We start from the raw sequence: 23462 nt of genomic DNA, 5'->3' as shown, positions 1-23462 counted from the left end.
GAGTAGCAGTAGAGATGCTAAGTTATTAATTTTAAAAGAATCCAAATACTTAAAGAAAAAGATAACAAAAAAGCACCTAAAATGTATAAAGAAATAAAAGTGAGAATGGTCCAGGTCAAGACGCCTTGCACTGGAAATGCTGTGCAGGCAAAGGAAAGCAATACCTCCAACACTCCACATTCCTGAATATTTTCTTAGGTACTTTAAGAAACAACCAAAACAAAAGTAAAAATGGTTTCTGCTCTGTCTAAGTCTATATCATCAAAAATAAAGCATGACTGCAGGTAAAAGTAATCATCAAAGGTTTAAAAGGAATTTATTAACATAGAGCCACAGAAACCTCATCATAATAACCTCTCCCAATTAGCAGCACAAATAACTGGAAATACAAATAATCCAGTTCCTTATTAAGATATGCCTTTTTACAGCTACATATTTCACATCATGGTGATGTTTATTGATGGTCTGAAGATCTGAAATATCCCACATTCTCTTCTCCTCCATGTGTCAGAAATCCCCTAGTTTTCCTGTAGAGAAAGATGACTCTTGTTCCTATCAAATCCAACCACTAAACTTACATTATTTTCACTTGGCATAAGGTCAGGCCTATAAGATTCGACAAGCAAATCCTGATGTTGCATTAGAAAAAAGATGCAGTGTGACTGCTTTATGTTTTGGCTCCTTAGCTTAGCGTGCCTGGAGGGCACAGTTTCACAACTGCTTTCTCCTCATTTTCATTAATTTACACCCTTGGGGGCCAAAAAAGTGACAATGTTGTTGTTTGAGCACTCTGTTCTGCTTCTCTGGAACACATAATAAGGAATAAACACAATCCTGGTCATCCATATATTTCTAACTCATGTAAATGCTTGATATATACAAAGTGTACTTCAGGTACCATTGCCTTCCTTCTCTTTGCTCATTGATACACAGAAATTTGGGGTTACCAAACCTTTGTGCCCAGCTTCCCCACAGGAGATTATGGTGTAGCGTGGGATCTGCACTTACACTGAGGCTGTGCCATTGTAGAGAGTGAAGCCATTAAATTAGCAGATAACTACCCTTTGAGGATTTGATGACTTGATGTGTGAATTGTCTGTCATGCCTTTCACCTAGGATTTGCGAACTTGCTGTCTGTTTCTGACAAGAAAAACTGGGAGTGTAGTCCAAACTAACATGAGAAAGGTATCTTTCTTTTTCTTTTTTTAGCATAATTTTTTACATTTATTTGATATGTATAAATAAATACGAGAACATTGTGGTAGACTTCCTTATTAGTCTAGTGGAAAATACTGTATTGCAATTGGGGATATTGCTCCTGACTGGCCAGCAAACCCAATAAAAATACAACTTTTGCTTCAGCTTAACCATATAATACACTTTATCACCCAGTGTGTTGTGTAATAAATGTTACTGAAAAGACTAATTTAGGATCTGAATTTATTTTAATTAGCCTTTGTAATACTGCAGCAGATGTTAGCCTGTATAAAAGCAAACCTGCACTTGTGAGGAATCTCAATGAGAAGGCCCCCAACATTTGATATTCTCAGACATGCTGCCCGAGATTGCAACAGCAGACAGGAGGAGAGGAAGGAAACTAAAGAGCAAACCAGATTCAGGAGGGTGAGGAAAAAAGGCAGAAGAGATTTATTTTGTTATAAACATGTCCTGCTATCAGTCACAGCACTGTAAAGGTGAGGCTGCAGAGCACCATTAATAACTGACAGTTGTTGTTAACTACCAGGGAACACCAGATAACCTTCCCGAGAATATCTATACCCCCATCTTGGGCAGCAAAGTAATGAGTCCCAGTGGAAAGAAAGCACTGGCCGTCTTCGTTGTAGCTATTGATCTCCTGATGTGATTTAGATAAGAGAGGAAGAGATAATGGCATTGATTATTCTATTTAGGAGCCAGACAGAGAATAAACTCAAGTATAATACATAAAGACGAAAAAACCACACTCAATCACTCCTTGTCTGTTCTTTGCTATGCCAGGTGGTCACAGCAACAGGGAGACACATCTTAATAAACATATGGGGTTCGGTTTCTGGGACTATTTGATATAAACTAAATATATGATGGAGGGTTTTGTTTTGTTTCTTCTTCCTAACTTTAATGAACAAACATCGTTTTCATAAAGCAAAGAGTGGGAAGAATAGTGTTTTCCTGCCAAGGAGGTTGACAGAAGTCAATGATGGAGATCTCAGGCTGACAGCAAGACATGCATAGCTAATTTTACTTTATGCTCCTCGCCCCCATTGTGAAGGTTAGTCAGCTCAGGTCAGGTAGTTTACAGGGGATAATCTTAAAAAAAGAGAAAGAATGCTTATGTCTATCCACAGCAAGATGTAATTATTCTGACAAGCCTTTACTGCAGGTCACCTGCAGACATGGATTAGAGCCTCAGGCCTTGCCTCAGAGTAAAAAAAAGAATCCCTGTTGCATGTCAGAGCAGACACCAGTGAGATTTAGAAGTACCCTAAAAAAATGGAAAAAATAAAAAAGAAAATAAATTTCAATCTTTTTAAAGCTGCTGAGCTTAAACTGCCTCTAAACCTCTTGACAGGTTACAGAAGTCACTCTTCTATCAAGGGAACCCAGTGAGGGGTACGATGGCTTGACAGCCATGTTCTGTTTTATATTCTCTACCATTCTCTCCCATATTCAGCATACTGTCCAAAACCTGCAAAGCAATGTAAACTTGTACTTTTACTTCTGTCCTCAGTGGAGGTTTCAAATGCCAGACTGAGGTTCTTTTAAAACTGTGTACATTTAGATTAAATACGTTATTTATCTTTTATTGGTGTGATTAATAGATATGCTTTGTGAATTATAAAAGGAAAACCAGATAAATAAAGTATAAGATGTAGGAGCTAAAAATAAAATAAAAGTCTATATGCAGTTCTTAGATTTCACCATATAGTTTCTACATATGATGAAGACGGTACAGTACGTTCATCTCATTGTGGCCCTGCCCTTGCCAATGTCAGAGAGCTGCAATTCACATCAGGGAACTGGCCTAAAGATTTTTCAGGGAAGCACAACTGATCTTTTAAAAAGAAAGTGCAAAAAGTCAATCTTTATAAACTTTTTTTGGATGGGACTTTGGCTTTGTTTATTGGGGTTTTTAAATGTTTTGTGTTTCTTGAACACAAGGCTCTTTAGGAAAAATGAGCTCAGCTTCTTTACAGGATTCTCTGGGCTGGGTGGGGAGAGAGACACTGGAGCTTCCTGCACCTGCTACAGTAAATTGATGTTTTATTGAGAAGCTAAAGAGGGGATTTGAAGCATCAAAGCCCAATATGACCTAATGCAAATTTTAGGCCCAAATGAAGTTTCCTGCCAACTAGCAGCTTTCTTTCTCTGTCTGTTTTAGAGTAAGCCTCTAAGAGCTCATGTCTTAATAAGGCTACAAAAGATTATTGTACAAAATCACAAAGCACTCCCCATATCTTTGTGCACTGTACTACCACTCTTTCAGTGGACCTCAGCAAGCTAAGCAGGAACCACATGCAGCTCAGACACAGAGAAGACTGGCAGCTCTATGGAGAGCACTCAAACCCTGCTTTTTACTGCGTCTGGAGTCACTGGAAAACAGAACACACCAAGTATCACTGATTGCATAGAGTACTGCACCACTTGTATGAATCTATATTGCAGATTCAGTATGAGATAAGAGAACAGAATTAGTGCAGGCAGAAGCACAAACTACAATGCTAAACCCAATCCCTGAAGGATTAAGTGTAGTATGCATATTTCAAATATGAACTTCAGAGCAAAGAGGCAGTGTGGATATAGTTGGTTTATGGGGAAAAAAACCCCCTCTGTCTATATAACACAGTAGAAATAGTGACATATTGTCTGAAGGTAAAAGGAGCACAGGTTTTCCCTTTAAAAAGGAAATTGATTGAGCCATGAAGAAAGGATGGATTTACCCATTTCCCTAACACAGCAAGTAGGATCATTAGTGTTAGTGTTTGAAATAAAAAGCACTTCTGTGCAGTTCCCTGGACTCCAGAGGTTGTGCTGAAGAACAACAAAAGATTTAATGGTGGGGAAGGAAATATGTGGTGTGAAAAAAATACAACTTGGAATTTCATTACTGTAAACAAAAATAAGAAAATACACAAAATAATTGGCACAAATCTTTTCCCCTGCATATGTATAGGTGTAAAATACTATGACTGAAAAATTATTTATGATTTTTAGATACAGGCTGAGGTGGCGCCACAATTAGAAGTCACATTCCAGAGTTCCTGTGAAAGACCACCATAAAACACACCAATATTTGTTAGGACCTTAAATATCTGTGACTAACTAGTTTTAGTTCTGAATAAGATAGAATCCTGATTTCAAAGCATCTTCAGAGTAACACTACATGCTCTGTATTGGTCTAAGCAACTTAAACCTGATCTGAAAAAGCATTTAATTTTAATCTTACTTTTTTTCTGATACAGAAATTTATTTTCAGGTGAAAGTTGCCCTTACATGTTCTTTTTGCTTTTAGCAATTTGGAAGATGATTTTGCAGTGTTAAAATGAAGCTGTGGCAGTTTACCTGTCAGCAGACATAAACCAAACCAAGTCATTAGATTAAACCCAAATTCCCATCAAAGTGGCATCTTTGATTCCAGTCAATATTTTCTTGATCTATCTGTGACTGCTTTGACTGTATCAACACTTTTTTTTTATTTTGCTGTTTAACAGAGCTTCCAGAGTTAGTTGAATTATTGAAGAGATAACACTGAAAACATTTTAGCATCATTAAAGAAAAGGTTGCATTTCTCTACTGCTGTTTTAGAAATACATTCATATCTTGTAGCTATAGATACCAGAAATTCTAATACAGATATACCCCTTTATACCATAATTCTTAGCCATTCCTAAGTCAAGTTGCTTTTTTCAATACAAACTGTCAAAATAAGACAGACAAATCCCAGTGGAAGTGATTACATTTCTAGCAATGTCTTTTGTGAATTATCTTGTAATGTTTCTTTAATTCCACAGGGAATATATTTTTCCCTTCTTTTAAATTTTGAAAATCTTTAGCAAGAACTCTCAGGTAAATGGTTAAACACAAATTGGATATCAGATAAGCTTCATTTAGCAAAATTAACGGATGCTCTATCTTCTGCTTAATTGCCAGTTAGGCGCAATGTCAGTTCCTCCAACTTCTACTTCAGTACTACTGATACTGAATGGTCCTGTCTGATGATAACTGACCAGTCTGCATAAGTCTTTCAATTAATTAGGGAGATAATTAATATCTAGAAAATACTTTTTTTGCCAGGCAAATGACAGATTTTTACATGGGAGCTTCCTAGTCCAATTTGGTTGTAGTTTTCGAGTAAGCAGTGGAAACGCTGTGTTACCAGGCACCTTTACTAGCTGTTGGGTTTAATTGGCAAATGTCCTTTAGATCATTCCTGTTGTTTGATGTTCCAGCCCTTTCTGGTTTCAGTGTAAGCTGAACAAATGCTGAATCCAGCACTAGAAATGGGTTTTTATGCAATTCCCTTGGGCCTGCCTTCAGATCAGCTACAGTCGATTGAAACAACTCTTCAGTGCTCACTAGAGAAAAGGTTCTGATCAAGATGCTACTAGACAATGGCATTCCGTTTTAAATTCATGGGGGGTTTTGTGTGGTTTTTTTTCAGGAAACATGTCAATTGTCCTAGAACCTTTTCAATAGGACATGTAGGAAGCCATATATATGTAAAATAAACCAAAAACTTGAGACACTAGTCCTAATATTGAAGAGAAACAAAAGTACATCTTTCTCACTTTAAGAATTTTTGAGAGAGAGGGAAACTGTGCTAGAAATATGTATATTCTTTCTACTTAATCCTTTGTGGTAGATACCTGCCAGTGTAGAGAGAGGATGAAAATAAGCAGAGGTCAGACATCTAATTTCCAAAGGAACCACATTTTTGCTTTATCATAAAATGAAAACTGAATAATTGCAATGCTAACATTTCTTGCAACTTAAAGGCCATATAAGTGACTAACCCTATAGAGAATACATTATATATGCATTTGGTAAGGGCAATTGCAAGGGAAGATCAAAATATACCATGTCTTAAGTTTAATAACCCATTTAATATTGCCTTTCAGTTCCATTTCATGCTCAGTAAAGCAAGAATAACTGAACCTTTCTCTGATGCTGGCCTCAGATGAACAGCTTTTGTTTTGAGGGCTCTGGTTGCAATGCCTTATGGTTGACAATTATAGCCTGGTAGCAAATGCCAGTGATAGTGTCAGAGGAACTGCTTCTGCACTTGAACAAGGATACTTCTTTAAGGGGCTGCATTTCTTAACTAGGGTCATACTAGCTGCTTGTGCGCATAGGGAAAAGGCATGGCATGCACTGCCTTTATCCTTTCCCCACCACATTCCCCCATCCTTCTTGTAATGAAATACAGCACCTGCAGATGGGTGAGGGGTGATAATGTGCATGACGTGATGAAGTAAGCAAAACACAGAGCATTGTCCCATCAGAAAGGTTAATGGTGAAAAGAAGCAAGACATCTAAACTCATGACATGCTAAAAAGCCACTTAAAAAAGGTTAATGGTTATTGCTCCCAGTGCTTGCTTAAAGAACAAACTGTGTTGGGACTCAGCCAACCGAGAGTGAAGAATATAAAAAGAATGAGCAATGGCTTGAATCAAAGATTACAAATTGAACCCCTACCAGAGCAAAGGTTTATAGTTCAGTTACACTCACAGTTCAACATACCATCATCTTATATTGTTCATAAACAAAATTATTTGATCAGTAGATCAGGGATATTGCACAGGATTTTTTTATTTGGAGTATATCCATACAGCATAAGTAAAAAGAATTACTGATTCATCAGGAAATTCATAGTATATAGTTTGATATTTGCAGTGTAAACTGGCTCTAGCTGTGCTACTGTAAAATCTTTAAAGAACAGCAAGTGTCATATTTGCTTTCACCTTTGCATAACGTACTGAGAAATCTTGTGTTTCACCTTGAAAAAGACAATATATGTAAGTAAAATTAATATAATATTGTAATAGCATCTCAGCCAGCCAACACTATTTTTATTATAATCAACTTGAAATGAAAATTAAAAAGACTCAGTGAAGTTTGCTATGAACAACTACCAGAAATATGAAAAATTATTTTGTTGTAGACATGCAGCCTAGCTACAGATTTCAGCAGTTTAGAGACTTTTCATTAAAATTGTACTAGGACAGAGGGTTGGCCTACACACTTTGTAAAAGGATGAAATTCTTATGTGTCACGTGTACCTCAGTAAGTCACAGTTCTGCCTTGGTTTACATCAGAGACACAGGTTTCAAAGCAGTGCAAAGAAGCCAAAGCAGTCTCAGAAAATTCCCTGCTATCTCCCCAGAGGATTAAAATTTGTCTTTAATTTTCATGGAATCCTCTCACTGTACAGTTTTGTTTTTTTTTTCAAATCCCTACTACCTTTGCAAAAAAGAATTAACTTTTTGACTGTATCTGTAGAAGTTATAACGCTTTTCCTGTTTTTCTGGTACAGCTTTTCCACAAATTTTGCTTCACTCTCTCCTCCTACACATTCCTTTGCACTCTTAGAACCTTCTGAGAAGACAACAGTTAATCTGACCATGTGTTCACATCTTCCAGAATGTGATAGTCCACTAAACCACAATGTGATAGTGCAATACTGCCACAAATACCCCCCAAATCAGAGTGAATGTTTGTAGGTGTGATCTCTACCAAAGGACTGTAGAGGTCAGACAGATTCACCTGCTAAGAAAAAGATGAGTGTGCATCAAATCAGAAGGGAAAGGGAGAAGGATTATCACAATAGAAAGTGATCAAGTTAGACTTTACACTCATTTACCTTTTCTCTTTGATACAGTCTCCTTGCTATGCTCTGTGCTGTGATGAATAACACGTTAAGGGAGAAACTATATTTCTGAAACTGTCTTTAAAATATGAAGCACAATATTTGGCATATTCAAAAAAGCATAATCAAATAAAATTTATTTTGGAGAGCATGTACACATTCACATGAAAAAACATGCTATTTGAGTCTACAGATGAAGTGGCAACTGCTTTCTTCCTGCAATGCTAGTACTGTCTTGATCAGCAGAACACATTTGTTCTAGGAGGGGTGCCACCTTGAAACCCCCTGAGTAGCACAGGACAGACAGGGTTAAAAAGGCCGTTGTAATTTTGTGAGCATTTGTATGCAGCTTTTTTTACTTTTATCTTCATGTTCTTCTTTCGGCTGCAACCCTAATCTCTATAAATTGCTTCAAATTGTGTAGGACCAACTGTCTCAACTTTTGCATAACATATAAACCACATAATGTGGTTAAATATTAAAATACTGACTGATATGATCCTGTAACATGATACATCTGCCTTTTGTGCTTTTGTGCTTTTGAGAAGTGCTTGGCAATTCTTACTTGCTTTGAAGTGAAGCAATCCTTCAACTAATTTGTGGGAGCAAAATGAAGATTATAGGGGGGGATTTTGCTGTCTTATTTTGTAGAGCCACTAATACTTTACATCCTCTCACATTATATGTAAACTGTTTTGCAACCTCAACTGCATCAGATGTGACAGTGCACCTATTCTTAACACTGTCCCCCTTCTTTAATAAATGCCTTAGGCTTTTCAGAAAAAAGGTGACCTGATATTTTATTAAAGACCTCTCACCTCAAATCAGTGACAAATATGAAATTAAAGCAGTTGACAAAAAAGCACAAACTTCAGACTCCCCTTCTTCTTCAATGCCATCAGTATCTCCAATTTTACTAAAATACATTTTCAGTTTGTTACAAAACTGAATTCAACTCCTGTGCAGAGCTATTACCACTACTGCTGTGTGATTGCAGGTCTTCATATCAGGGGTTTTTTCTATCTACTTTGTAGAAATATAAATATGTAATTTAATGTATGGTTACATTTTGTGAACCTTCCTCCTTTTCTTCAGAAATTTACACGTTTGATGTGATACAGCTTCAACATTTGATGTAGTATATTTTTGCAAGTTAACAGATTAATCACAATAAGAGGATTGATGCCTAATTTGTAAATCAGAAAGAAAAGCTATTAATGCTGATTATGTCAACAGGAAAAGAAAATACCATGGTTAAGAGAAAACAAAGAAAAGTTCAGCAAAAGGATGATTTAAAAGAACTATCTGAAATATGCAATAGTTTGAGAAATAAAGAAGTGAGAAGTGTTTATATAGTTTCAGACAGAAGTTTCTTCAGACTTCTTAAAATAATGTATAAATCCAGAAAGAAGTCAATACTAACCCAGGCAAAGGAATTTTCATGACTCTTCCCTCCTTCTGCGCCATTATTTACATACGTACCCTTCACAGAGAACCCAAAATTACTGTACAATCACAAACACAGTCCCAAAGTGATGCTGTTCCCATGATCTATTAGCTGCAGAAATTGTGAACCTTGAGCAGTTATGCTGTCCAGCCCTCCCACCAAGGAACAACAGTGCTTCAGATCCCAGCTGGTACCATGCCATCCCCAGGAGGTGTGGTGAGGTGGACTCCCTCCCACCACAGGAGAGCTGAGCAGCCCTCCTGGCCCTTCCCCACCTTCCTTCTGCTATGAAGAACACAGTCCAAGACAAAAACCCAGTGAAAATAAACCCTAGGTATAACCAATGGCAGAAGGTCTTTAAAAAAAAATAAAATTACTTTTTAATTCATAGAAAAATAAATTGGTTCAAAATAAATCAGGTTCCTAAGGAGCATGTTTTTGATTTCTACCTAAATTACACACTGGAGAACTGTTTTTCTTTGAGCATTACATAACACGGTCTCTTAAACAGCCCACAGTCATACAAAGCCCCTTAGGCCTATGTATTTTACTATATAATTTGGAAACAAGACTATCTGTGAGTTTAGAAGTTCCCATGGACACATTTATGTGTCATCTGGCTGTTTTTCAACAATAAAAATTAAATCCTATTGCTGAAAAGGAGTCCAACTTTTCAAGAGAAAACAAGCTGTTTCAAAAAGCATATGAAATGGCACAGAAACAGGCAAGTACCTTTTGCAAAGACCCAGAGACTACGAGACATATGATGTGAATGTGGCTATTTATACTAACTTCTCCCTTTTTTTTCATGACATTTTGATATTTCTTGGAAGTATAACATGACGCTGAGATCTTTAGGGAAAACATGCATCATCAAGCATAATTATATTGACTTATGTTTTTAGTTGGTAACAAGATTTATTAGTCTTTGAGATATAATAATGTCATGGATTTGCTGAAGTCAATATCTCTTGTGCCAATAAATCTTGATATTGGCAAGAGAAGTCAATGCCTACTTAGGATTTTTCCAACCACTGACAAAGCATCCTATTAATATCAGATCTGCGCTCATGCAATAAGCAGCTCCTCTGATACATTATTCTGGCAACGCAGTCTGTTTTACTCAAAAAGCAAATTTCTTTCAAAGTCCCATCACTTGCTTAGCTGATGATCTGCTTTCAAGCATACAGTTAACTAGAGAGGGACACAAAAAGAGCTTTGCTTCTTCACTTGGAAAAAGGATGAAGGGTACATTCTTCCACTTATTTCAGTGTGATATTTTAATGTGAAATCCTCTTGTAAAGGCTTAGAAAATAAAATTTATCTGAGTGTAATGGCCAAAAACTGGAAAAGCAAATAAAAGCTCTTTTAATTTGTCAAGAGTCCAATCTGAAACACCAGACATATTTATGTTGAAGTGGTACTTGTTACAATAACATTTGCTTCAACAATGCTGTACGGTCTTTCACCAATGTCAACAGTGCTATCTTGGATGTGAAATAAAATAATGACAACAACATTAATTTGGAAATCTTTAATTCCAAACCAACTTCTCTAATTTATTTTTTACACTTTATATATTGCTCCTAAGTTATTCCTTCATATAACTGGTCATATCTTAAAACTAAAACTTTCCTCTATCAGCCAATCTGATGTACCTTTTCCTGACAAAATAACCTCTTCATAAGAAGGGAATACATTCTAAAAATAAAACTCTATCTTTGTTAGGAAAAAACCAAAACAATATCAAACTTGTCAAAACACTTAAAATATTCTAACACTGGTTTGTAATTTAATTCTACCCTTACTAATCTGTGCAACAAAATACAGCAAAAGTCAATGTCTTGATGGATCACTCATGGAAAACTGAAGTAATTACCCTCATTCTAATATTCCTATTTAAATGCATGGAAAAATGATTAGCTGAAGGTTCTTTATGTAGCAGAAATGGCATCTGCTTAATATTTATGCTAATGTGAAATATCTGTTACCCTAAAGGTTAAGGGTGATGCATGAATGAAAAATTAAAGCAAATAAAAACAATACAAATACAAATTCCTGCTACATAATGGCACTTTAATTAATTTTTTTTTTCTATAGCACAAATGTGGCATTCTTTCTTGGGCATAACTTTTGCTGATATAGGCAGAATCCTATGAAGGGTCTTCTTTTTTTTTCCTTCCTCCTTCTCCCCCTCCTTTTGCTGGTAATACCTGTGAGATCTAAGCTGAGTTTAATCCAATGCACTAAAGATGTCGAATAGTCTCTTTAGGGCATATTTAAACCCATTCCACGGATGAGCCTGAGGTAAGAAATGGCTAACATTACCTGAGTAGTGGATAACTTTCTATCTGTTCCCCATCATACAAGTCCAGCAAAGGAACCAAGAACTATGCCAGCATTTTGTCTGTCCCATGTCTATCCCAGCTCATCCAAAAACGTGCACTTCAATGAAGAGTCCTGAATTAATTCACTCTCCTTTTACAGATTTTAATGAAAAAGTATAAAAATGCTCACTTCGAAATATTAAGGACTTTTCTGCCAGGCATTATAATTGGTGGGGTGTTCTCTTCTGCTCTCTTTTACCTTCTTCTACCTTTTTCAAATGAGCTAAATAAACGAAAAAGAAAAGTATCAAAAATGGCAACTTAGTTCTAGTTTTCAAACAAATGTCTGTCAGCTTAAAATGAGACAAGTACTGTCTGAACTGTAAACCAAAAAATATTTCAAGAGGTGAAGGGAAAGAGAGAGGATGTAGTCAGGAGTTAGAAGACTTCCCACCTCCTCTTCTCTTTAAGCAAAATACTGGACACAGGGTGCTTCTGTTGCATCCTTTCCTTGATCTCTGGTGTTCCCTCCCTTTGCTCACAAATGACTAAGAGCTTTTTTCTTTTCTATCCCTTTTAAGATAGGCCTACTTTTCCTACTGGTTTGTTTGATACAAATGGATTAAAACAGCTTCTTTAAACCTAGCTTCCCTTTAAGGGCATTACAGTTATTCAACATAACAGCAAAGTCAATTACAACTAACAGAACTGAATTAAAGGCTGTGAATACTTTGCCATGAGACCAGCATGTTTATTCTCAGGCACAGCAGGAAAGGAACATGATCTTGCCCTAAAGCTCACTTCCAGTCACAGCCTTCCCTACTCCAGAGGAGTCCTAGTTAGGAGTAACATGGGAGGTGGGAAAAGAGACAGGTTACAGCTCTCGATGCAAGAATGGTCCAATACCTAATGGAAAATTTAAACAGTGATGAGGACAGCAAAATAAAGTAAGACTAAAAACAGTTTACTGAAAGAATAATAATTTTTGAAAGCTAAGTAAGTTTACTTGAGAGTTTTCTTTCAATAAATCAAATATATGGAGAAGATTGTGTACATTTTTTCATTTCTATTCTCTATACTGTATTCTCAGTTTATACAAGGTATTTCATTAGAAACAAGGTGTGAGTTTTACTTCACACATTAGGAATTGACATTTTCTGTTTTCAAATACCCACAGCCAGTTTTCCTCTTGGTAACATCATATTTTTGACAGTAGGAATTTTTTTCCCCATTTTAACACTGCTTAAATTTATGTACATTTGCTTACTGAGAAAAATAAATAAACTAAGGAAAAGGTTTTTTCCTTTTACCTCACCAGCCAGTGGATATTTTCTATTTTAGGAGGAAAATAGGGTGACAGGTAAAAATATCAATTGGCAATGGTACAAGGATAAATTCCTTCAAGACCCAACTAGAAAATAATCCTTTGGGAATTCTTCCCTGTTTACACACACTGGTTGGCATTTACAAACATACAATGGTTGGCATTTTGAAACCTATTCTGTGTATGCCGTATTAATTTTGGACTTTTAACCATATGACTTCAAATCAAATGTCCTGTAGAAGATTTATTACTGAATCATTAAATCAACTAATAATTTAGGCTGGGAACAACTTCTGAAGGTGACCGAGTCCAACCATCTGCCAAAGCAGGGATGACTTACAAGTTTAGATGCATCTCCAAAGCTAGATCAAGTTGCAAAGGGCTTTATCCAGCCAAGTTCTGAAAATCTTTAAGGGTGGAGAGATGAAACCCCCCCTGGGCTTCTGTTCCAGTTCTGAACCCTCATAGGGAACACTTTTCCCCCCTATACGTACAACTAAGTGTTTGCTGCTACTTGTCCTTTCTCTGTGCGCACCTCCAAGAGGAATCCAATCTCTTCCTCTAAAACCTTCCTCCACCTCATGTTAACTGAAAATTGCAATTATATCCCTGATTAACTTTCTCTTCTTTAGGCTGTAAAGCCCACCCCTCTCAATCTCTCTTCCCATGTTATAATTGTCAGCCCCCTAACCATTTTAATCACCCTTGGCTTTTTTGAAATTTTCAGTATCATTCTTGTTTTCATCTTTGAAGTGGAGTGTGATTAACAAGACCATGGCTGACTTCTGCTGAGCAAATGCCTCCAAGGTCTCACTTTGAAATTCAGTGTCCTGAAGAGCAGAGCTGTGTGCTTTCCATTACGAGTGAATCTCCCTGTAGAAATCTTAAGTAACATTTAGGTTAATATTACATACATTCCCTGCCTAAATTTCACTGTTTTGTTGGCCTGATGTTATTGTAGACTACACACCACCAAACATGAGCTTGAGCTTCAGTGTTTTAAGAAATGCAAGAGATGGTTTTAAATGCTAGTCTTCTTTGGCACATGCTAGCTAGAGCTTCCTTTAAAAAGCTTGGTACATTTTCCATAATGTGCATTTGCTCTATTTATATTTGCTACTATTAATCTACACCTTTGTCTGTTCCTCTTAACTAGCTTGTATTTCTGGTCATCTGAACATATGAAGCTATGGGAATAGCCCCTTCCCCACACTCAGGCAACTGTAGCCTCTCCAACCTGTGACACGTCTCTAGACAGTAAGTTTGGTCTCTATCAAAACTTCTATAAACTCCTAGAAGTCCTTACTCAAATGCTACCTTACAAGGACAAAGTACCTCAAAAAGAAGTGATATCAGAAGAGAAGATGCTCCCTCCAAAAAGACCCAATAGGAGTACTGTAGGGAGTGAAACAGCAGCATCAACAAAACCAGAAGTTGAAACAAGCTAAGACTCATCTGTAGACTCCACCAAAAATATACTCGTTCAAAGCTTCAAGATCCAGAAACAAGCAACTGAGTTCATAAGAATGAAGACTCAGTAATTTTCTAAAATATCTCAGGACTGAGAGCTATGGAATCACTGTGCACTAAACCAAGATGAGTTGGCCCATGAGTTATAGTGAGTAGAGTGAGGAATATTACAAGAACTTTGAGGGGGGGGGGGGAGGAGCAAGAGTTGTATGATGCTGGAAAAGGAAACCATGACAAGTTTTTTTAACTAATGAGTAAGACACAATTATGAGAATCCAGAAGATTTCATGACAAAATCAGATAATGACTAGAAAAAAACATACTAAAAGAAGCTACTGAAAGAATTAGAAAAAAAGTATGCAGATACATGCAGCCCTTCAGATAGAAACAAAAGAGCATGAAGTCTCTGTAGAGACTGTGCCTCTATGTCTGATAACTAAATATCGAACCTTTACAATATACCCATGTCTAATATTTACATGATTATCAATAGCAAGTTTCTGAAAAAAAACCAAAACCCTAGTGAAAACTCCAGTAAAACAGAGGGTGCCTAGTGGGGAACTAACAACCACTGAATTTCTGCCTAACCATGAGCTGAAAACTAACATTTATTACTTACCTCTCAGCACCATACGGAGTTTTTAAAATACCAACACAAACACATAACTTAAGAAATCCATTGAGTGTCTTACAGGAATTAGAGAAGAAACACTGCTGGCACGTAAGAAAAAGATAATTCATTTGAACCAGGCATTAATATTTACACACATTTACTATTAAATTATTACTTATATTTCCAGAGATTGCACTAAAGGGAAATCTCTTATAAAAACATATCATGGCATGCATTAGATCTGTATATGATCAGTGCACTAGAAACAGCACTACCTGATAATGGCTTTCAGCTCGATGACCAGGACTCACAGCAATTTGCAATTTTAAACATCACCATTAAGCCCCAGAGAGCTTAATTCAAAAGGTCTGAGGCATAATGAAGCTTAGACTATTTTTGAAGTTGCTAATAAATAAATGGATTCAAAATCCAATGACAGAATCAAACTTGGCTGTATTTGACATACAGTAATAACTGTAAAACAGACTGTCAACAGCAAAAATTCCCCTTTAATCCTATTTAAAAGTCCAAATCCCCATCCTCTGCAGAGGTCTAACAGAAACTTGAAATTAACTGAGTAAGCAAAGAGAACCTGTTGAAGCTCATTAGAGAAAACGAGCTCTTGAGCATTATAGAGGTGCCTAATTTGGGAAAAAAATCCTAACAAAACACTATAACACCCCTCCAAACACCAAAAAAAGCACAAAACAAAACAGTCCTCCCTGCCCCACCTGCCACCTATTGTTCAGCACATATACTGCATTCTTTTAAGTTTTGCTTCTGCACATTGTTTAAGGCACTAAGTCCTTTATCAGAGCTAGTACAATGGTTTTAAAAAGCATAACAATAAAAAAAATAGGAAAAGCCTTCCAATATTTATTTGTATTTCTTCTTTAAAACTTCTTTCTCTTTGATTTTCTCAAATTAAGCCCAAACTACAAACACCACATACCAAGTTTAACCACTTACAGCTAAATATCACTACATTTTGTAAGGTGATCAATATTTTTCAACTTCTTGTTTGTTAAAATGAGCATTTTAGATGGACCTTACTACTAGGTACAACACTGAAGTTTAGTACTGGAAATCAAACCCTATAATTTTTAGAAATAATGCTTAATACACTAGAACATAAATTACTGTAGCTACAATCCCTCTGAAATGTAACAGTCACAGTTGCTAGCTGGCAGCTGTAATAGAATTGAAATATATAGCCCTGTAGAATATAAGCAAAATGGATTAATATTTTATTTGCTCATAGAGGAAAGAATTCACACTGCAGTGTGCTTCCCTAAAATGGATTCTACACACTAGGAAATACCTTCACAGTTCACATGGGAGGTTCAGTGTTCTTGAGTTATGAGAATTTATCTCACTTCCAAGTCCTGGGTGTGCCCTCCAGGTCATCTCTTTCTAATCCTTCCAGTTGATGTTAGCAAGTGATAATCTCATAGATTTAATACCGACACTACAGTGATAGGACATGTCAATCATTATGCCTGTTGCACTGAAGAATTCTAAAAATCCACAGCTTTAAATTCAAGTCTGCAATCTGCTAAAATTTTTATGTTTATCAAAGAGCTTTTCTGTCAGCTACTGAATTATTACTGCCTTTTATCACATACATTCTACCACAGGCAGGTTTTTGAAGGGTTAAAAAGGCTTTCATATAGGTGAGGATGTTGCTCTATGAACTGTAAAATCAGTATTGAAAGCAACTTGGCAAAGGATCTTAGGCCCTGGCTTAATTAAAGTTGAGCTTGTTGTGCAAGTAAACGACACACAGTCAGGATTTGCTCTCTGCATAATTTACACATCCCTTGCTGGCTAGCTCTCAAAGCATCAGAGACTAATTTTAAGGCAAGGCTTGCATGTTTTGATTCAGAGGTCATGTCATTGGAACAAAAAAGAAAGAAAAATAATTCACTGATATGTTCAGAAAAGCTTAGCTCAAAATTTCAAAGGCCTGCACACTGTTAATCATAATATGCAGAAAAAATGACATTTAGTTTGATAGTATGCAGTAGAAGAGTTCAAGATTCTGCGCACAAGTAAAAGATTTATGTCTTACTCAGTTCAATAATAGAGTAGTCTGTATCAGAGATTCTTAGAGTGAAGTATTATAACTACTTATTTTTAAATTATTATGGCTATAGATCCTTGAATGTTTTGATCTGAGTATAAATAAGTTACTGCAAATGCATTTTTATATCAAAAACTGTATATGTCCAAGTGTACCTTTCACAGTATGTGGGTCAAATGAGATCTTAGATTGAAATTTCTCTAGGGGAAAAATTGTATCATTCTATGTGCTTTTGGGCATATGTGTCAGTTTGATGCTTTTTGGCTTTCTACCGAGATAGTAAAGTTATTATGCTCTCCATCTGTTGTTCCTTATACTGTTGAAGTTTGGTAACTGGCAACACTCTTAAATACATGGGGTACTTAAATATAGAGGGTCTGTAAGCTCTCTGCGCTTGCTGGCAGGGAAAAATATTTTCAAGTACTTCAAGCACAGAAGAGTGAAAAAAAATCAAGGTGTATGTCATATAAAGGAAAGTTACAAGTCTGTGTTGTCATCATGTTTTAGACTAAAACTATACTTTCAAATAATTTAAGAGTCAATGAAAATGAAGTTTCCAGAAAGACTGCAAACACCTAAACTATTTGCTTATAAAAAACTAAATTCTACCTTTGATACAAAACCCAAGGGAGAAACACATAGTTGCAGTTGTGTCAGGCAGTAACTCAAAGGAACAGGACATAGTGACAGTTTTAAGGTTGTCCAAATCGTTCCCACCTCTGTGACAGCTCAGGCATACTGTAGCAGAAAAGCAGCAGTGAGGAAGGATTTCTACTTCAGCTCTCATTAATGCTTAGCAGCACTTGATTGCTGCCCACTGGGTTACAACTTATAGAACAGGTCGGTGGTGCAGAACATTTAGGGATTCTTCCTCTGCCAAAAGGCATCGTCCACAGTTTGGGTCAAAAATGAGCAAGGTGATACTTCACTATTACGTGCCTAGTCTTGTGCTTGAAACATTAATGCATGAATGCAAATATAAGGTTCTATAAAGAACAAAAGAAGGAAAAGAAAGCTTTCCTTTTCTTTTAAAGGTTGCAGTGCAATAAAACAGATCCTGTGAAAATATGTAAGCAAAGATGTAAAAACTATTTAAACTCAGATAAAGAATAAAGTAGTAAAGCAATTTAACTGTATAAAAAGAAGGTCATAAAAGAATATGCCACCAAAGATCATTTTTTTCTACTACATACTGATCACAATCACAAAATGAATCATGATTTATAACATAATCTTTGCAAATAGGCTTTGTGCACTGGATTATTCTAACAGGTCATGTTTTTATGTGACTTCAGAAACCTCCTTTCATAATGACAAAACTTAATGCACAGACCTTGAGATTACTACATGGTCATAAAACAAGGTGATTCCTCTTGTCTAAAATGAATTAATCTTAGAAAGTCATTCTACTCAAGATATAAGACATACCACTGGCATAGATCCTACTGCTTCTTCTTTTGCCCTCTCTCTGTAGGTCATTGCTCAAATGTAATTTCTGTTTTCATACAAAGAGACTGATGTAAACATATTCACAGGCAACTTTTATAACATATTTTTCACACAACAGCAAGGGATACACCGGGAACTGCATATAGATCAAGTAGCATCTTAAAGGAAAAATCACAGAAAGTGCCTCATAATAGTAGCTCTCATCTTGGAAGATCTGCCTCAATGTACAGCAATAACATCATATATATTGGGACCAAATTGTGGAGTATTTTCATAAGCAATAAGCTACATCTTAATGACAAGCATATTTGAAATTTTAGTTTTCTAAGCACCTCACAGGCAAATCCAACCTGGTGGCCTTCTATGATGGAGTGACTACTTCAGTGGAAAAGGGAAAGGCTACACATGTCGTTTATCTGGATGTAAGGCCTTTGACACAGCCCCCCCAACATCCTTCTCTCTAAATTGGAGATATATGTATTTGATTGGTGGACCATTTGGTGGTGAGGAGTAGGTTGCACAGTTGCATCCAGAGAGTAGTGGTCAACAGCTCAATGTCCTGATGGGCATAGGTGACAAATGGTGTCCCTAAGGTGTCCTTATTGGACCTGTAATGTTTAATATCTTCATTGATGACATACACAGTGAGATCGAGTGCACCTTCAGCAAATGTGCAGATGACACCAAGCCAAGTGGTGCAGTTGGCACACCTGGAAGATGGGATGCCATCCAGAGGGACCTGGATAAGCTTGAGAAGTGGGCCCATAGGAACCTCATGAAGTTCAACAAAGGCAAGTGCAAGGTGCTGCACCTGTGGTGGAGTAACCCCCAGTATTAATACAAGTGGGGGATGAACAGACCGAGAACAGCACTCCCGAGAAGGACTTGGGGGTGCTGGTGGATGAGAGGCTGGACAGGAGCTGGCAATCTGTGCTTGCAGCCCAGAAAGCCACTTGTATCCTGGGTTGCATCAAAAGCAGTGTGGCCAGCAGGACAAGGGAGATGATTCTGCCCCTCTATTCCACTCTTATTAGACCCCACTTGGAGTACCATGTTTGGCTCTGGGGTCTCTAGCACATGAAAGACATGAATATGTTGGAGCAGGTCCAGAAGAGGGCCATGAAGATGATCCAGAGGGCTGGAACACCTCTCCTAGGAAGACAGGCTGAGAGAGTTGGGGTTGTTCAGCATGGAGAAGAGAAGGCTCTGTGGAGATCTTATTGCAGTCTTTCAGTACATGAAGGGTGCCTTCGAAGGTGGGGAAAAACTTTTTAACAGGGCCTATTGCAATAGGACAAGGGGTAATGATTTTGAACTGAAGAAGGGTAGATTTAGATTACATGTAAGGAAGGTTTTCAATGAGAGTGGAGAAACACTGGAACAGGTTGTCCAGACTAGTGGTAAATGCCCCATGCCTGGGAACATTCAAGGTCAGGTTTGATGATGCTCTGAGCAACCTGATCTAGTTGAACATGTCCTTACTCATTGCAAAGGGGTTGAACTGGAGATGACCATTAAGTGTTCCTTCCAACCCAAACTATTCTATGATTCTATAACTATAATAACAATATTTTCAAGTAGCCATTTTTACCAATGAGCTTAACAGACTTTTTTGTCCAAAGAATTTATCCCATTTCAGCTTCTCATTGCAGCAAAAGCTCCACTCTAAAATGGAGATGGGAAATATGGTGGAGACTAAAAAAAAAAAGGAAAAAAACCCCAAACCAAATGAAAAAAAGCTGTCTTGGTTTTGCAAAGACGTCCATAAGTTTTTAGTTTGCTAAATTTTGACAATATGCACTGATGCTCCACCTTGGGAATTTCTATCTAGATTTAGATCTCTATTTTAGATTCTAAAACAAAACCTAGATATTTGAGATTAATAGAACTAGATGTAAATCTCATTAGTACCTTGATTCTGTCAACTACAGTATTTCTAATGCAAGTCTTTTTATTAATATTCAGTGTTAGACATTAATGCTTTCTGCCATTTTAAGTTGTTACATTGTTACAGATGGCACACATCATTGATTCCATACCTAATAATCCTCAGGTTAACAGTCAGCAACCACATTAGCTTGGGAAGAACAATAATCATCACAGTGATGACATTTTTTTCCAGTATAGTCACTTCTGGCTTTTTAAAGGCATATAGCATACACAGTTGATCTCAATGGTGTGGAAGACATTGGAGATATATATAAAAGACCAACGATCCATCAGGTCATAAGTTTTTTGCAACTAGTCCAACACAAGCTATCATGATTTTCTATCTTCATTTAGCATATTTATTAATCAATCTTTGTAGGCCATTACTTATATATCATTACAGTGATATATAAGGACAATTAGACTCAATGTCCTTCCAGCCCACACAAACAACTGTGAAGATACACATATGCCACCAAACAACACAGATTTCTAGCCCGATAAGGGGTCATGTTTCAGGGACTATCTGTGTCTCTTTCTTTGAGGAAAAAGGAAGTGTTCACTCAGACACAACTGAAGTGAGGTTGTGGGGATTTTCTTCAGCTTTTCCTTCCAAGGGGCAGTATGAATAAGGCAGCACCATTTAACGTCACCTTCTACCAGGACCAGCTCTCCTGCTGTCACACCTTCACCATTATGCCATAAACCACCAGTCTGGTGGGCTGTGACTTAGCCTTCTCTCTATTTAAGATTACAAACTGAGCTTCTCCCCTTCTGTCCACACCCAATGCTCATATAAGTATGTCTGGGAGTGGCAGGGGTACCCTATGTAGTCTGGGGGAGACCAACAAATACACAACAGGAACACCATCAAGTCATTCTAATGATGCCTGCTCAGCTGGTGCTAAGAAAAAACTCAGAAGCAGTTAATTGAGGGTGAGATAAGGAAAGGGTTTAATTGTGCCAAGGCAAGAGACGTTACATGACGCACGCAGGCTGCACCTGAGATGTTACATTTTATAACCCCCTCTGTCCAATCCCAAGTGTGTCCACCCTGTTACTTTTGCCCTGATCCACCCCTGGCCCACCCCCTAGGAATTGGGTCTGGGGGCTTTTCTTCATCATCTTCACCATCTTCAGAGCACAAAGGGTAGATGGTCACCCAGTTCTTGACTCTGTTCTGCGGTTTAGGCCAAGATACAAGCGTTCTCCAAACAGAACAGGCCTTGCCTTGACAAAAGACTAAACATTTCTACTGGATTTGGGGGTAGGATTGATATAGGATACATAGAATGGGGTAAGAGGGTTAAGGAATTTGTAAACTAAAGGGTGCTACACGGTAGAGGGACAAGGGCTGCTGCTTTTAAAATCTACTTCTAGTACTTATAAAACTTATAAAGCTTACAAAAATTAGAAAAATAAAAACTAATAGGAGCTTAAGGCATCACTAAAGGGGATTAATGTGAATGCTGTGGACTTGAGGCACTTCCGGACTTCTTTATTCTGCAAGTTAGAGATCAATCTCTAACCAAGGATGCATTATTGTAGGTTCAACTTGTCATTTCCTCTTTCAGTGCACAACTTTGTAACACCAAGCTGTGCAGCTTTGATGCTGTTGCACTAGAGCCTGATAGCGCCAAACTGTATACCCTTACTATAAAAAGAGATATCCTCACCATGACAAGATTTGGTTTTAAACTAAATATGCATCTGTTTTTCTTCCCTATGTCATATAACAAATTTAAATTTGTTATTGCCTTTCTGTATTAATAGTTGTTTGGGGTTTCAATTCTTCTTTCCTCTTCCAGTTTAGTATAATCTATATGTTTTATAAATACATGGCATTTTTTTGCAAGAAATAACTACTGAGACTCTTCGCTCAGCGTAAGCAGGGGTACCAACAACTGGTGTTGCCCACAATGGATCCTGCTTCCTATAATCAGTTCACTCTCATTGATCATTCAGTAGTTTTTGGTTACTGCTTGTCAGTTTTTCATCCATCAAAGGGTATTTAAGTCCATTGGAATTACATTTTCAAGGATATTTCATATGATCTCATAGAAAATGAAAAATTTTTAATCTAAATAACTTTGCCTCCCAACTACAATAATGTGATCAAATGAAACAGAGGCCACTGCTTTTCCTCTGTGTAGTTCCCCTAGCTTTTTGGTGACTAAACAAATGAAATTGTTTCAAACTTATGAATTCATCATACTAAAAACTGACCTTAAATTTCTGGAAAGAACATTATACATAATATAATATTTGGTAACTTTTGACTTCTCAGTTTTCAGGTACTTCTTACCTTATCCAAACACAAGACTGCCACATCCATTTTATTGAAATACTTCACCTTATTAAAACCATGCAAGAGTTCACAAAATTTTAGGAGTTAAGTCCACCAATTCAAAGCAAATCTACTTCCAATGATCTAGTCTTATAATTATAGCTGTATGGAATATCTGTGAACCTTGTTCAGTGTAAAGAGTTTATACCTGCAGTCTCAAGTTTTGTTTGTAATATGGTGAAAAAAATGTTCTGAAAAAAGACAGAGATCAAGCATGGAAAAATCCAAACCAGAAATTTAAGTCTGGTAAAACTATAAGCTACAGGAAGAAGACTTCAATAATGGAAAGCATTAGGCAACTTTATTTCCTTTCTAGCTTGCCTAAAATTATTCTGTCAGAAGCAATTTGCCTATTCTCCTTCAATACATATGCTTTAGGGAAGAATGAACAATTATTTTATAAAATGCAATAACACCAGACCATATTTCAGGAGGATGTGATTACACTATTTTAGAAGCATTGCAACACAGTCAGAGACAATTACCTGAAGTCAAATTTGGTCTGCACATTGGTAGTTGTTACTTCTGAAAGAACCTTATGAAAGGTGAAATAGAATGTCAAAACTCCAAGCAATCAAACATCAGATTTATCACTTTTCCAAGAGAAG

At 36.9% G+C, this 23462-nt stretch overlaps 1 protein-coding gene across 8 annotated transcripts in view; it reads right to left on the bottom strand.

Annotated features, from left to right (window-relative positions):
• The window catches only part of SASH1 (SAM and SH3 domain containing 1), a 546410-nt gene that overhangs the window by 244100 nt on the left and 278848 nt on the right, over nucleotides 1-23462 (bottom strand). The window lies entirely within an intron of this gene.

The sequence above is a fragment of the Neopelma chrysocephalum genome, unplaced genomic scaffold (assembly GCF_003984885.1).
Source record: "Neopelma chrysocephalum unplaced genomic scaffold, ASM398488v2 Primary Assembly neopelma1_23, whole genome shotgun sequence".
Classification (NCBI taxonomy): domain Eukaryota; kingdom Metazoa; phylum Chordata; class Aves; order Passeriformes; family Pipridae; genus Neopelma; species Neopelma chrysocephalum.
The sequence above is the reverse complement of the archived record's forward strand: the minus strand, read 5'-3'. Positions and strand labels throughout refer to the sequence as shown.